Source organism: Acipenser ruthenus, chromosome 25, assembly GCF_902713425.1.
Source record: "Acipenser ruthenus chromosome 25, fAciRut3.2 maternal haplotype, whole genome shotgun sequence".
NCBI classification, from domain to species: domain Eukaryota; kingdom Metazoa; phylum Chordata; class Actinopteri; order Acipenseriformes; family Acipenseridae; genus Acipenser; species Acipenser ruthenus.
Genome location: NC_081213.1, coordinates 19,769,736 through 19,784,266, shown reverse-complemented (window position 1 = coordinate 19,784,266; position 14,531 = coordinate 19,769,736). Strand labels below are relative to the sequence as shown.

Sequence of the window (14,531 nt, the reverse complement as noted above, 5' to 3'; positions counted from 1 at the left end):
GGGATATTGTTTTAAAAAAAAAAGTGCTGTAGTTGAAAAAAAGAAAACATTATTGGAGGTTGTATGCAATTATTCAATGATGTGAAGGTCCTAAATAGGTTAAATGCAAGATGAATCTTATTAAGAAGACATTCATAGAATCTGAATCTCTTGATTCAGATTCTATTTTTGGTGGCACCGTTTCCTCTCCAGCATCTGTGGAGTGAACAACTAACTACCTCTGCTCTGAGTTTTACAAGGCTTCTAAATGTATTTCATTTTAATACACGTATTAAATTGAAAAATATTTTTTATGTGTTATTTGTTGAGTATGATAAAATAGGACAAACAGATATTTTTTTATAGTGTATACTTCTAAAGTCTAAACCAAAACTGAACAAACACCAAATAAATCCCTTCTAGGTTATTTATTTCTTTCTTTCATTTTTTTTTTAATAAAAAATGATTTTAAAAGTTAAAAAAAATAATAATAAATATGGAAAATTTAATTGATTGTCCACCAGTATAATTGACAAAATTCAAAAAAGGATTAGATTCATAATTGAATTTATAAAACTGAAAACAATGGAAAGAAGTCAAGCAAAAAAATCTGAACCTTATGCAGGTAGTGGTGTCAGCAGTGTGCCAAGAGTGACACTAGTAGGCTAATGATGACTGATTTACCTTTTGTAATTCAAGGCTGAGAGTTAAAACACACATTTTTGCTTCTTATTGAATACCATGCAGGTATATATATATATATATATATATATATATATATATATATATATATATATAAAAGGTTCACACATTTACATCAATTTTATTTATTTGAATTCTGAAATGTAAGTGAATTTAAATAAATCAGTTTGACCAGACGGCATTACGTCTCTTAAACCAGACTGGACCACTATTATTTCTGACCAGGATAGACCTATTATTTCTGACCAGGATAGACCACTGATGGCGATTGCTGGCATTTATAACAGGTTATACTTTTTCTGTTGGTATTTTTCCTTTCCTCTTTACCCCACACCCTCCCTTCCCTCTATTTTCACAGCTACTTGATCACTCACCACATATGCATCATCATAATAATGGGTGACCTTTAAACCCCGTTCTTAAAGGAAGGGGGCACGCTCTTCCAGTGGGATATAAAAATACCTCCACACAATTGCTCAACTCGTAAGCCATCAAAGGTTCGTACCTACACATTTGTATAGGGCTTACACAGCAAGGAGCGCCTATCTCTTCTCTGTCCAATAGGAGAGCTGTGGGAACCGTTATCCCTGCAATGAATTTCTATTGAGCTCATCCTGCGGCGGGTGTCAGTCTAAAGGACCAAAGAGCTCATTTTGCACAGAGATTATATAGAGAGATTTAATGCCCAGAACGCCCATCTCCACTCTAGTAGAGTCTGCTCTCTGTTTCTATTACCCAACTGAAGATGATACAAATTTCAATAGACCTTTTACCGATGGCCTTGCATGTCTCTTGCAAGAGAGTATTGTAAACTGCATGTCTTGCTCCTAGCATGATCCTTGTATTTTTTTGTGGTGTGGGTAATTTTATTATATGTGGAAAATATTTTACTCAACATAGAGCTCCTGTAATTTGTTAGCTACTAAATTGTAAACTTTTAACAATTGTCAAAACCACGATACGTGTTTGTTATTTGACATTACATTTTTTTTTCCTTTTTTTTTTTTTTGTTACCTGTCATCTTTTCTTCACTGTCCTGTACTAGAGCAGATGGGGCCAACATATTTAAGAGGTCACATCATCACAGGGTCTTCTGAATGAGGAAAATCAAAGACAGCAGTCCACAACCAGCAGAAAAATGATTAGAACTCCTCTGAATGAGTGCAAACAACACACATTTAAGGTAAGGAAAAGGCACATCAGTAAATATAGATCAGTCAATTGAAGCGCTATTTTTTTAGTTCCAGAACATTATAAAGCAGTACACACCTATTGTGAATGATGGGAAAACTCTTCTTTTTCACCTCCAGCAACTGGAAATTACTACCTATTAAACTCTCTTTGAAGTCAGAAAACCAGTCAGTCTAAAAGCCAATTCTCAAACTTTAACAACTCGGGTATATTAGACTTTAAAAATATATAACTTTTTTTTTTTAAGCATTATCTTTTCTTTATTGCATTTTTTTTTAGCACTGAACAAGGTGTGAGGGTGTTGCCCCTCTAATTAAAAGCGCTTTCCCCTTCTCAGACCACACGACCTGGTGTCAGTACAGTGCAACAGAGAGAAGAGCCAGGATGGGATTTATGCATTCATCAAGATGTTTAAAATGTTCTGAAGGGATTGTGACCACTCCTCAATGATCACCGGAAAGAAATCTGCAGCAAAGTCTGTTCTCCAGAATGAGTCTTGCCTTTAAGACATCAGGAATTTGCACCATCAGTAATTTGCAGCTTCCAACCAAACAAGTCTGTCAAATCTACAGCCATGCCCATCTTTACTGAGACTGACTAACAATAGGCAGATCCTGCTACGTTTATGGTGACTGTACTAGGAACAAAGAAATCATCAACCACGGCAGTTACCACTGAACCACTGCCCTGAAGTCAGCTCAGAACAAAAAAGAGTAAACTCCATTTTTGAGAAAAAAACACTCAAAATGACAAAAAGGTCTTGAGTTTTTAGAAAATCTGTTTTTTAGGGATATTATTGTTTTAGTTTCCAGCCCTAATTGTATTTATATCAGGCTACACTTTAAGATCATTTGGAGTACTGGATCAGTGAGCCAGTGGTTGTTAACATATCTTGGGCTTGTATTTTGTGGTTATATCACATAAGGCTGTCACACACTGACCACTTAACTTCTGAGCCTAGAACTCATGGGAAGAACTTTACTTGCAATGAGATTGTACAAACCTGAACTGTTAACTGCCAGGAATTTGGAGCAGTGGAGCTTAGCCCAAGTTCTCAGCCTCTGGTTAGTTTCAAAAGCAAGTCTAACGTTACCTGTGAGACAAAGAACTTCCTGACACCTGTCCCTCCCTTTCGACAGCTGAGGTCGAGAGCCTGCACTTACGATTGCAGCTATAGTCTAGTTGCCATAGCAACAGTCCTCTAGGGCCCATTAACGATTGTTCTCTGAGAAGGCCGGGGAGCTGTCAAACTGTCATATGCTTCTTTTTTAATCTTTTTCTTTTCTTCTTTTTTAAAGAATATTTTTGACAGCTAATGCTGTCAACCTGGTGAGAAAACGCATGAGTCTGTGATGGAATTTGTCAGCTGGTTCCTTTGGCTAGCTGCAGGATGTCTCATTTACCTGTTCTCCAGCTGGGTAACTTGTCGATAAGATGCAGTTTTATCTGCATTTCCTTTTGCTCTTCCTGCTGTAGCGAACCACAACTAGGAATACAATTTAAAATGCAGTTCATTTTATACAGTTTCTGTGTCTACTATTCTGTCTCAACCTCACTGAAACAGACCCCAAATACCAACTGTAACAGAGTCCCCAAATTCTCCTAATCTATGTCCCGCTGTAGTACACCTTGCTGTACTACAGCGGGACATAGCGGGACATACTCTCCTAAATTCAGTACCCCTCTATATCTGACTATAAGCGTCGTCTAACTGAAATGAAGTCACTGAGAGTTGTTGTAATTGAAAAAAAGGGGTCTGAAAAGCTGAAGGCTAAAGAATGTGATCCAGCATGTATGAGACAGAAATGAGGCTCAGCTATTGTGAATGATGGACCTGTAGCCTCTATTGTTGTAGTGGTGTTCAGTACTTGTCACCTTGTTAACTCCCTGTGAAAAGTTAACCTTGGAACTGTGTGGTGGATTGCCCTAATGCCCTGTCTCTGCCTGCGTGTCGATGACGTGATTATTATCCTGTACTACAGAGTGGTGTTCAAAGGAGCCTTAGGTTTTCTGTCAGCAGCAAGTGACTGACAGACAGTTCCATGGTTCAAAGCTTAATTTGGTGCATGACTAAAGCTGGATTGTAAATGTTTCCAAATTGCACCGCATTATATTGCATCCATTAATAGCAACCCCATAATTGCACAAAGTATGTTTACTTAAGAAATGCAAAGTGTTAATTCTAGTACAGCTATTACTGAGAGTTATTGAAATAGTTCTCCCCTTGTGGGACGCTTTTGAAAATGGGATGTACTGCACTTGGGCCTGTCTTGTTAATGGCAAACAAATGCAGTATTTAATGAGCAATTGTGCTAGAATAAATAGTAAACTTTCACTACAATCAAGTGGGACATTACATTTTCTGATGCCTCAAGTGAAGAGTGAACCAGTTTAAACATGGGAATAGGTTTGTTTGTTGTACTCAACTAAAGCTGCACAATCTTTTAAAGTATTTATGAGTTGGATATTTGAACATCCTTAATGGCGAAGAAAGAAAGAAAGAAACAGTAAATGCATTTATGGCATACTTATGTGGATTAGTAATTATAAGTTACAGCATTTCTTGAGGCAGGCAGAATTTCCATAAATGTCTATTAATGATCATGTATTTAATCTACCATAAATGTGTAATGTTAAATACACCATAGTTACCACTATAATCGGAGGCTTCCCATTGCCATTCATTTATTCAGATGTTACTCTTTGAAAGCCTGTTCCAAAGGAAGTTATACTGTATACATTGGCAGCATTTTTTTAAAATGGTACTGAATAGCCTGATGTCTACTCCCACTGCGCCACAATGGCTGTTACAGTGTTGGTTTTGTAGTATCATGTTTTTTTGAACGATAAACACATGCAAGACTCTTACATGTTAGTGTCAGGGGGTCAAAGGGAAGCCAGACAAGGTAAAAGTCAATGAGATACACAGATACACATTCCTGTTGGAGAACAGTGTGCACCAAATAGTTTAACCCTTTCACTCCAGCCCTGCGATTCTACACAAGAAAGGCACCCTATCAATGCCATTACCATAAGATCAACAGAACATGCAGGATAACAAATCCTTGTGTACAACCATTGCTTTTACAGTAGTGCTCCATCACTATCCGATTCAGAGCTATTTGTAGGAGCCATTCCCCTTTCTATGAGGGACTCCCTAAGCACCCTATTATGTGAATGCACCAGGAGATAACAACCTGCATTGTAGAGAGGATTATCACTTTACTCTTTATCTGCATATTGTAATTCTCTCAGCAAAGAAAAGCAAGATCACTTGTCATCTGTAGAATCAAGAATTCTCCTATAGAATGGGAATGGAAGATAGGGGCTGCAATTCTGAGATCAGCTACAAAATATCTGAGTGTGAAAAGTTTTGTAATCGTTCTCCTTCTGAACAATAAGCTTCAGGTCTTGCTTAGGGGTCATCTGGGGCTATCAGTGGTGTCATCTTCCATATTATATGCTAAACGGAGGTCATAGGCATTTCAAATCCCATGTCAATTGTCAAAGTGTTCCAGTTGACTAAATTTCCACCAAAAATGTAAGCTTCTCTTTCGACTCTGATTATGTTGTGTTAACACAATAAATCGACTTATATTATATATTTACTTCTTGCAAACATATGTGCTAATAAAGTGTAAAATGTATTTGCACACTAAAATGTAAACCAATTTGAGCAACATTATTTGACAATGCAAGGGGAAAATATATTTGTTCTATGTATCAGTCATATTTATTTCCTAAAATATATTTTTGAATACAATCTGTATTAATAAATAAATTTTAAAAAAAGATATATATATATATATATATATATATATATATATATATATATATATATATATATATATTGCATTCTAAATCATCAGTTTGCAGGTATATCTTGTCAGTGACCCTCAGAATCTACATTGTTCTGGAAGCTATTTTTTAAGGGTACCGTTAACATGTATTCTTTTTGTTCCTGTACGTCTCAGCATACAAGGAGCCAAACAGTCACTCATTTTTAAAACCCTAATATTTGCACTACAGCAAAGGTTTAGTCTTTTTTTAATGACATTGTCAAAGATAGAAAACTAGAAATAAATAATTCAGACTACATACAGCAGTAACCCCCCTCCTTCAAGACCAGCTTAAAAATGGATTATTAGGTTTGGTTCTCTGTGACCGTAGAGAGAAAGTTTATTATTACACTTAATAGGAACTTAATATGTATATTTTTTTGCTCTTTGTTTTTTCAAAACTGGGAAAAATAATAAAAAATGAAAAAGCTCAGGGCAGCTTGTCCTCAAAGAGCATATTGGAGCTCACCTTGTAGCAAAGTCAAGAAAGAAATAGGAAGAGAAAGGGGAGTCCCAGAGCATGATATCATTAGCATCCCTGCCAAGGTAGTAACCATAGCAACACACCCCTGCTGGTACCACAGAGATGAGGATGTGAGCTGGAGATGAAGGGGCTGTTCTCTCTGATGATTCCTCATCAGCCCCCCACAGTACAATCCCTTCACAGGCTGACTTAAGATATCTTCTGGAGTTTCAACCTGCTGAGGCTGTCAATGAGCTAGAAAGGGTAAAACACATGTATAACTAAATATATACTGTTGGTAACAGTCTTAACAGTACTTATGTGTAGTGAAATATGTTTATCAAAAAGAGAATGCTTTCTCTATTGCACTTTTAGGAAGTCTTTTTTTTATATGAAGCTTATAAGATCATACTGGTAAGTAAAAAAAAAGAATACAAGTATTCAGTGAAAAATATAAGTGGAGTACAATTATTTATATTACCAGTATCCACTGGAAGGAACAGACCAGCAATAGCAACACAATGGGTGCAAATCAGTTTCCTCTATTGCAAATAGATATGGAATTGATATGGAAGTGTGTATTTTACTATTGTGATACCATAGTCAAAGTATACAAATGTTACCATTTCTGTACCATTCTTCTAAAAACAGCATTGTGCTACCATTGCCTGTTATTACATTGTAGCTTGTATTTCAATTACAGTGCCACCATTGTCATGGAAGATTATTTATTATTTTCTGTTTTAATTGTGGTACTAAAAGATGAAACTACAACAAACTCCCTATAAATGGTACTGTCTAGTGTTTAGCAACCTTGGATATTCCAGTTACGGTCAATTAAATAAATTAAAAACAGGTTGGGACAATGGAACAGATACATCAAGGTTGCCTAAAACTGTATATTCACATTCCTACAAATGCTATGAACTTATATGTCTATCCTTACCATCTCTTTATTTCTTCTCTATGGTTGGAAACCACCTTGCCGTTTGTCCCACATCAAGCTGATTGGCATTAAGAGCTTTCCCCTGTGCTCAGAGGAATGGGATTAGAACAAAGATCTTTTATCTTTATTTGCATTCACTGGGGTTCATGGCCTCACCTCCTGGAGATTGGACCTCCCTCTCGGTCTGCCATCACTCCCACTCTCACCCTAAGAAATGGAGACAAACCCCCAAATCAGTGTATTGTCTTTATTAATTATTCATTTGCTAGTTTTCATTTGTAATGTTGTATCTTGGTACTGTTTTACATTCTGTTGCACTCTCTTTGAACACTTAATTATAAGCAAACAAGTAGTCGGTTAATCCAGTCAAGGATGTAATTGGTATATCTGTTATATTATATTCACTGGCTTTCAGCTCCAGTACTACTTCATACCAGTGTTATGTTTTTTTCTTCTTTTTTTTCAAATGTTGGTGCTTCAGAATGTATTATTCTCAAAAGATGAGGGGTAATTTCCCTGGCTACAGTGAGGCATGGGGCTGGCATTATCCATAGCATAACAATTGTTACTGGGACTCTGAACAGGTGCTTGCCAATTGTGCCAAATTATGTGGCGGTTTTGGGATGCAGCCTAATATCCACTGATAGTGCTGAGTTGAGACCACAAAACTCATTTCACTTGTAAACCTCAGCCTGATTCAAATCCAGGCCCCACAGGTGAAAGGTAAGGAAGGCTAGCGTGCTGTGCTATTTAACCTTATATTATCAGGTACACTACATAACCTTGTTTGCGTTCAAAGGAATATGTGTACTTTGCAATAATCCCCATATTAGGCATGATAGAGGGCCTGAACAACAACAACAACAAAACCAATAAGCAGTTTGCTAATAAACCAACTGGTCAATGAATGCGTGTACACAGGTTTTCATACACACAATAATGTAGCTTTATGTTTTCTAGAGACTACTATCCAATGGAAAAATATAAAACTGTGCTTTGTGACTTTTTGAAAATGTTATTGAAAAAGTAATTTAGCATGTACCAAACTGACATATGAGCTATTACCTCTAGTTAGTAATTCTTGTTTAATAATTGCCTAATAGGGTAGTTTCCCATAGTTATTCATGAGCTATTCAACACTGAGGACTACTGAAGAGTCTACTTGAAAGACCAACAAGTTTCACTGCCAAAGCTCTTAAATGTACAGTACTAAAGTCAGGTCTTACTATTTAAACGTTTTGGAAAAAAAAAAAAAAAAAAACTCAGTAAATCTGGCCCATTGAATAATTATTACATTGTTAACATCTTGAAGATCCTCTGACTGGAGAGGACATTGAGGTGGAGCCAAGACCTCCTGGTGATTTCTGGATCAGAGAGACAACTCTTATTCCAGAACGAGCACTTCTTACCACCACTTACACATCAACATCAATTATCTTAAAGCTCTTTCTATTATTCAGCTAAACTCTAGGATTAGCCCCCATGGATGATAAAATTGAGGCAGGGTTCCGCAACAAAGATTTTGATCCCACTAACAAAATGTTTAATGGGATAGTCAATTCAGTATTTTGTCTTTAACAAAATATTCCTTAAAACAGTCCTTACAGTTTTGTGAATAGGAACCTGTTTAGAATGTTTAGAATACAGAATAGGAACCTGTTTAGAATGTTTAGAATACAGAATAGGAACCTGTTTAGAATGTTTAGAATACAGTTTGTAAGTTTTCTTTTAAGCAGTACCAGGATTCTTGGTAACACTTTAGTTTAAGAATCCTTTACAAATAATTAATTATGTATGGATCACTGTATTAGAAATGCTTAAAGCTATATAAAATATTGGAAGTTAATATTGTTATTGCAATAATCTGTTAATCCTCGGTTAACAATTATCCAAATATTTAATGGCACATTTATATTTGTTATGTTTCATCAATGGATTCTTAAACTCATGTGGGACTGTGTTTTGGCAATACTGATTTATAATAAAATATATGTTGTGCTCTTGCCAAGATCAAGTATTCTTCAAAATTTGAAACACACACACTGAAAAAGCATGGTCTTTGTTAACTTGTGGTGTAACACACTGCTATCATTTTTAGATTCTAGCCTGTTTTCTAATTTATGGTTTAACCAGATTTAGCTTTATTATGCCTGCATGTGTTTTAACAAAGCTTTGGTTCTATGTTGTACATGTCCACAGCAATGTCTAACATCAGCTGTTTTATTGTTTACAACAGTCACCTTCAAAAAATAATATAACAGAAATCAGTGAGTATCAATATTCAAAGCACTAGGATAGGCAAGCTACAAAAATGACTTGATTGAAACACTATAAGGCTTAATGTGGCCTCCTATGAAAACTGCACTGTTTTGTTAGTAGCGCCTCAAGTCACAGATGCGTGGTTCATCCAGGTAAAGTGTATTCCCTTCATAAACAGTTTTCTTCACCTGTCATTCTTGCCAAATAGAGCTGATGTTAAAAGGCAGTATGATAGACACTGTTGCTGATGCAGTCAGATCAAATTAGAAAACAAATGGCAGCTAATACAAACTACGTAATCCCTGCCTGACAGCTGAAAGAAAAACTAAAATGAGGCAGTAATCTCTATAGACGTTTGTTTAGTCATTGGATCTATCATTTATATCAGTTGAAACTTGAGTTTACAACAGAAGAAAAAAACCCAAGCAAAGAAGTAATAAGTGGCTTAGAAGCGGGTTCCAGCAGTACACCATGGAAGAAGCACAGCAAAACGTAGTGAATCATAGTGAAAGTGAGGTAAGAGGTAGAGAACAGTGGTGAAACAAGAATAAGTACCATACCTTTGGGATTACAATACCAGTGCATTGCCATGAAGTTCTACCAAACCTAATATAAACTGCTGGCCTGAGCAGAATCATAAGACACAAACAGGACAAGGGTCTTTTGTATTTTGTAATCTTTTGTACAAGGCTGAAAGAGTATAATTTCACCAATGGTTAAACATACCTCCTTAATGAAGACTGGTTCTCTATATGTTAATACAGACAGATCATTTAGATAATGAATAGTTTGTAACAACAAAAGCAAAAGTCTATAATAAAAAGCTTCCCCTGGTCATTGTACACTGAAACAGTCATAAGAAATTGTGTAAGAGGTTTGTTTGTGACAAGTAATAAAGTGGAAGACAATGGACCATTATGGGGAAGATAGGTAGGCATGTTGTGGCTTGATTTAGATGTAATTAACATCAATACTTTTTTTATTAAAATGTTCAATGCTTTTCTGACTCTGGGTTTTATGGGCACCGAGGCTGCTGAGATTTGGGCAGATACCAGCTCTCGCCACCATCTGCATATTCTGTCCAGAAATGAGGAAGACCGATATCCCAGCATCCCCAGACCCCAACCATCTCACACGCACACACAAACTGCACTTACCACAATACCGAAGGGCCATGCGTCTCCCTTTTGTCAGCCTTGAAAATCAAAAAAAGTGAGCTGAGTTCCTGGCTTTTGAGGACCTCTAATCCCATTGTTGCTACAACACAGCCCAAATCTGCTTAACAAAACCCCCTGGCCAGCTGAGGTGCAGGCCAGTGTACCTTTGATAGGATTGGATCCCCGCTGTGGGGCATTCTGCTGGGGGCCATAGCCAGAGATGTGATAGGAGTCTCCTGCTGTTTCTGGATGGAGTACCTCTGTCAAAGCGATTACTGAAGTTTTGTCCCATTGTCTGGAGAAATTAGTCAGCTCCCCTTTTATCTTTTCTCATTCAAAAGACATTTTTTTGCTTGCACTGGCTGTACCACCCTTACAACACACATAAACACACAAACACAGACATACAGTACCAAGAAAACACCACACTCTCACTGAAAAACACATTTAGATTGTTTTTCAGGTTTCTTAAAACTTGTACCTTTCAAGATGAAGCAACCCATGTGGTTTGAAAAAATAAATATTCGCTCTATTGGTGTTAAATGTCATCAGTATAATACAATTTACATTTGAAAAACAAACAAAAAAAAAATATTAGGTTGCCTTTGTAATTACCTTTTTGCTTCCTGAATTGCATCATCTCAGAGTGTAATACCATCCTTGTACAGACAGTAGTAGCAGGGTAGTGGCAACAAGTCGGTCCACTGCATAAAAGGCATCATGGAAAAACTTGAAAACTGTATTAGAAACATCAGAATCAATCAGTAAGCTTCACTGGAGCGCAATAGCACATATTAGAGGACCATAGAACAACCAGATAGAATAATAAGATTTAAAAAACAAATCAGACTAAAGGCAATTTGTGATATAAATGAAGTTGGTTTCAAATCACAATAAAACTGTAATTATGGAGAATGTTAGTTTGCTTAAGTAACAACATCTACAAATGCCTCATAAACGCATTCAAATTATCATTTTTTAGGGTTACGTTAACTGCAGGGTTGAACATTTTACTACGGCACTAAAAATGTCACTCCAGGTATTTATATTTTTTGTCCATCAAAGTGTGACTTGAGGCTGTGTTTTAATGAGATCCATTGCACAAGTCAGGAGCGACTTCTAAGACATTTTCTATAGTTTCATTTATTCATTAGCGTCCCAATACAGTGAGTGAAGGAGAGAGGAATCTGTTACATTTCCAAGTTGTATCAGAGTCAGAATGTTTATCCTGCTTGTGCCAGATTCTGTATGAGACAAATTCAGTCACAAGTAAATTCGCCAATCCAGTTTTAGCAATTGTTTTTGCCCAACAGTCAGATCAGAAACAGACGTGGTCTTTTGTTTTTTCCTGTTTATTGCTTATGGAACTTTTGATGTTCTCAAAATACTTTAATTAAGCAACAATATTTTAACAATAGTGTGGAACCATCAACCCAAACCATTAACCCTCAACCATGTATTTATTCTCCTTCAACCTGAGCATCAGATAAAAGGAAGCGTCCACTTCAATATCTTAAACATTGCATAATTGAAATAGTCAAACAGCATCACCTGGTAGCCTTTGGAGTCATTACACAAATCTTTGCACGTGTTAACCAGGCACTGCTATTTGATTAATACATATTTTGAATATCCTCCTCTATACCCTGCTGTGGGGGATAGAGAAACAGAGTGTGAAATGGCACACACAATAAAAACTGGGAGTTTAAATGGTTACTTATTTCACATCCACAGTGACATAATATATATATATATATATATATATATATATATATATATATATATATATATATATATATATATATATATATATATATATATATATCAATTACGAAAACACAAAACAATCTCCTACAGTACATGTTGCTTGAGGTCTGGGGGAAATGCCGCTGCATTATCAATGTCTGTCTATCATCAACAATATTTCTCCTACATTCTCAGGAACAGAAAAACTGAAGTATAACATATATTTTGAGGCTACAATGACCTTGTGCATTGCAGGTGGACGTTAATCCTGGGTGGAATTTTCAGGATGACAAATCAAGAGGAATCTTAAGCCCCATTTACACCTCCAGAAATGTTTCAGAAACATTTACAAATTGAAAAAGTCCCGAAGGTTTACACTTCATTAAGATGCCCATGCAGGGACATGCTCAGCTCATCACAATGCAGCTGAACAGCACCAGAAACAAGTCCTGAGAAGCTCTATAATGACTTCCAAAGTCAATGATGCTGCCCAATTGCTCTAGCGATGCTCATAATCGTTTTGGATTTGGGAAATACTCCCTCCCTTACCTGCCCATACATGCATAATTTCACATGGGATAAAGTCCCAAACTTGTACCTGTGTCCACTGTTTGTGCAATTATTGCTTCATTGGTAAATGCTTCTCAAATGTGGCCAATCTTGCACTTCTCAACAGCACCAAAATTCATTTTGAAAATAAAAAAGTGGAATAAGAAGTTGAAAGTACTGTATGTACAGATTGATGCTTCAAAGCCAACAAATGTGATGTTACACTGTTACAGTTGTGTTGTGTGTTTTTCACTGTTGTATGTTACTGTATGTATTTAGGTAAACATCCCATTAAATCCCCTTGTCCACTACCCTTCTGTCCATTCTAATTATATGAAAGACCAGTGACTGAAACTAATACAAAGTCCTAAAGTTTGTTGTGCAAGATCGTTCATCTAGGGGGGAAGGTTTGCTTGTGTGGTGCAGGACTGCACGTTTGTAGGGCTATCTTTGTGCAAATCTTAAACTTGACTTGCTATATTTTCATTGCAAATGTTATCTTTTTATTCATGTCATTACCCTATCTCTATATACACCCTTAACCTCATTAACAGGTAAACAGGGGAAAGTACAGCTAATTATTGTTAACCATTGCCCCGTTAATAATATAAACATGATAAACAATTATCTGCATTTTATTACACAACAAACCTGTACAGACGTGGGTAGGTAGCAATTTCAGATATGTGTAATGCGAAAAATATGCTTTTCATGAGTAAACAAGAATGCACATACCCTGTATTGGGAGGCAGGGAAAAAATCTCAGCTGGCATTGGTGGTGTTCTTTTTACCACTAATGGATGCTGTAAGAAACAAGCCATCCTGCACTTAGTCTGTCTCCAGACTCAGAACGATTGTGAACCTATTACTCAAAGTATCACTACACCTCATTTGAAACAATGATATTGTCAGGTATTTATTGCAGTGTGGAAGGATATAAAACAGCGTCATGTGTCACACCAACATTCCCCTGGAAATATGATAGTGATAGGAATTGCTTGCAGCCAGCCCTAAAGGTCAGTTTACATTAGGCAGTAATTGACGCCAATTTCTACAGGGAATAATTGCTGCCAGTAGCGTTGATAGACCCCCCGGAAGTAAAAAAAAAAAAAAAAAAAAAAAAGGTCTGGCAAAGCAATTATTTGTACATCCCCAATGACACAAAATATGATAATTATATAAAATCAATTAAAAAATTAAAAACACACACAGCAATCTCCTACCTGCTGCTTGGGGTCGCTGGGATTTTGAATGTGAAAGTGGTGAGTATAGGAGTCAATGCCTTCTTAAATCCATTCATATTATATTAGTCCACTCATAATTTTAATTTTAATTGAGGTTAGATGATTGTAGAACCTTCAAGATTATCCTACCCAATATATATATTTGTAAAAAAGTTCTAACTGCTTCATACCTTAACTCGTCAAGATCTGTCCAGTTTTCCCTTTGAAAGTGTCAAACATGTATACAATCATTTAACTTTCACACATTGAATTATCCCTTATAAAAGTTTACCATGGTAAATGTGTACTGTAATTACTTACCATAGTTTCCATGTTTGTTTAATATACTTTACCATGTGTACCTCTGCTTTACCATGCTTCACTATGCTTTGTTACACTTTGCTATGCTTTTACTATGGGAAACTTTTTAAGGGATCATCACATTTCATCAGTTACATTACAAGACTTGTCAAGATG

General features: G+C 36.3%; 1 long non-coding RNA gene across 1 annotated transcript in view; it reads left to right on the top strand.

Annotated features, from left to right (window-relative positions):
- Nucleotides 1-5,580, top strand: part of LOC131701587 (uncharacterized) — a 30,012-nt gene extending 24,432 nt beyond the window's left edge. Inside the window, exons 2-3 of the long non-coding RNA XR_009308898.1 lie at nt 1,727-1,864; nt 2,210-5,580. This is a non-coding gene — a long non-coding RNA (uncharacterized LOC131701587). The remainder of the gene's footprint in view (nt 1-1,726; nt 1,865-2,209) is intronic.
- Nucleotides 5,581-14,531: the final 8,951 nt, after the last annotated feature.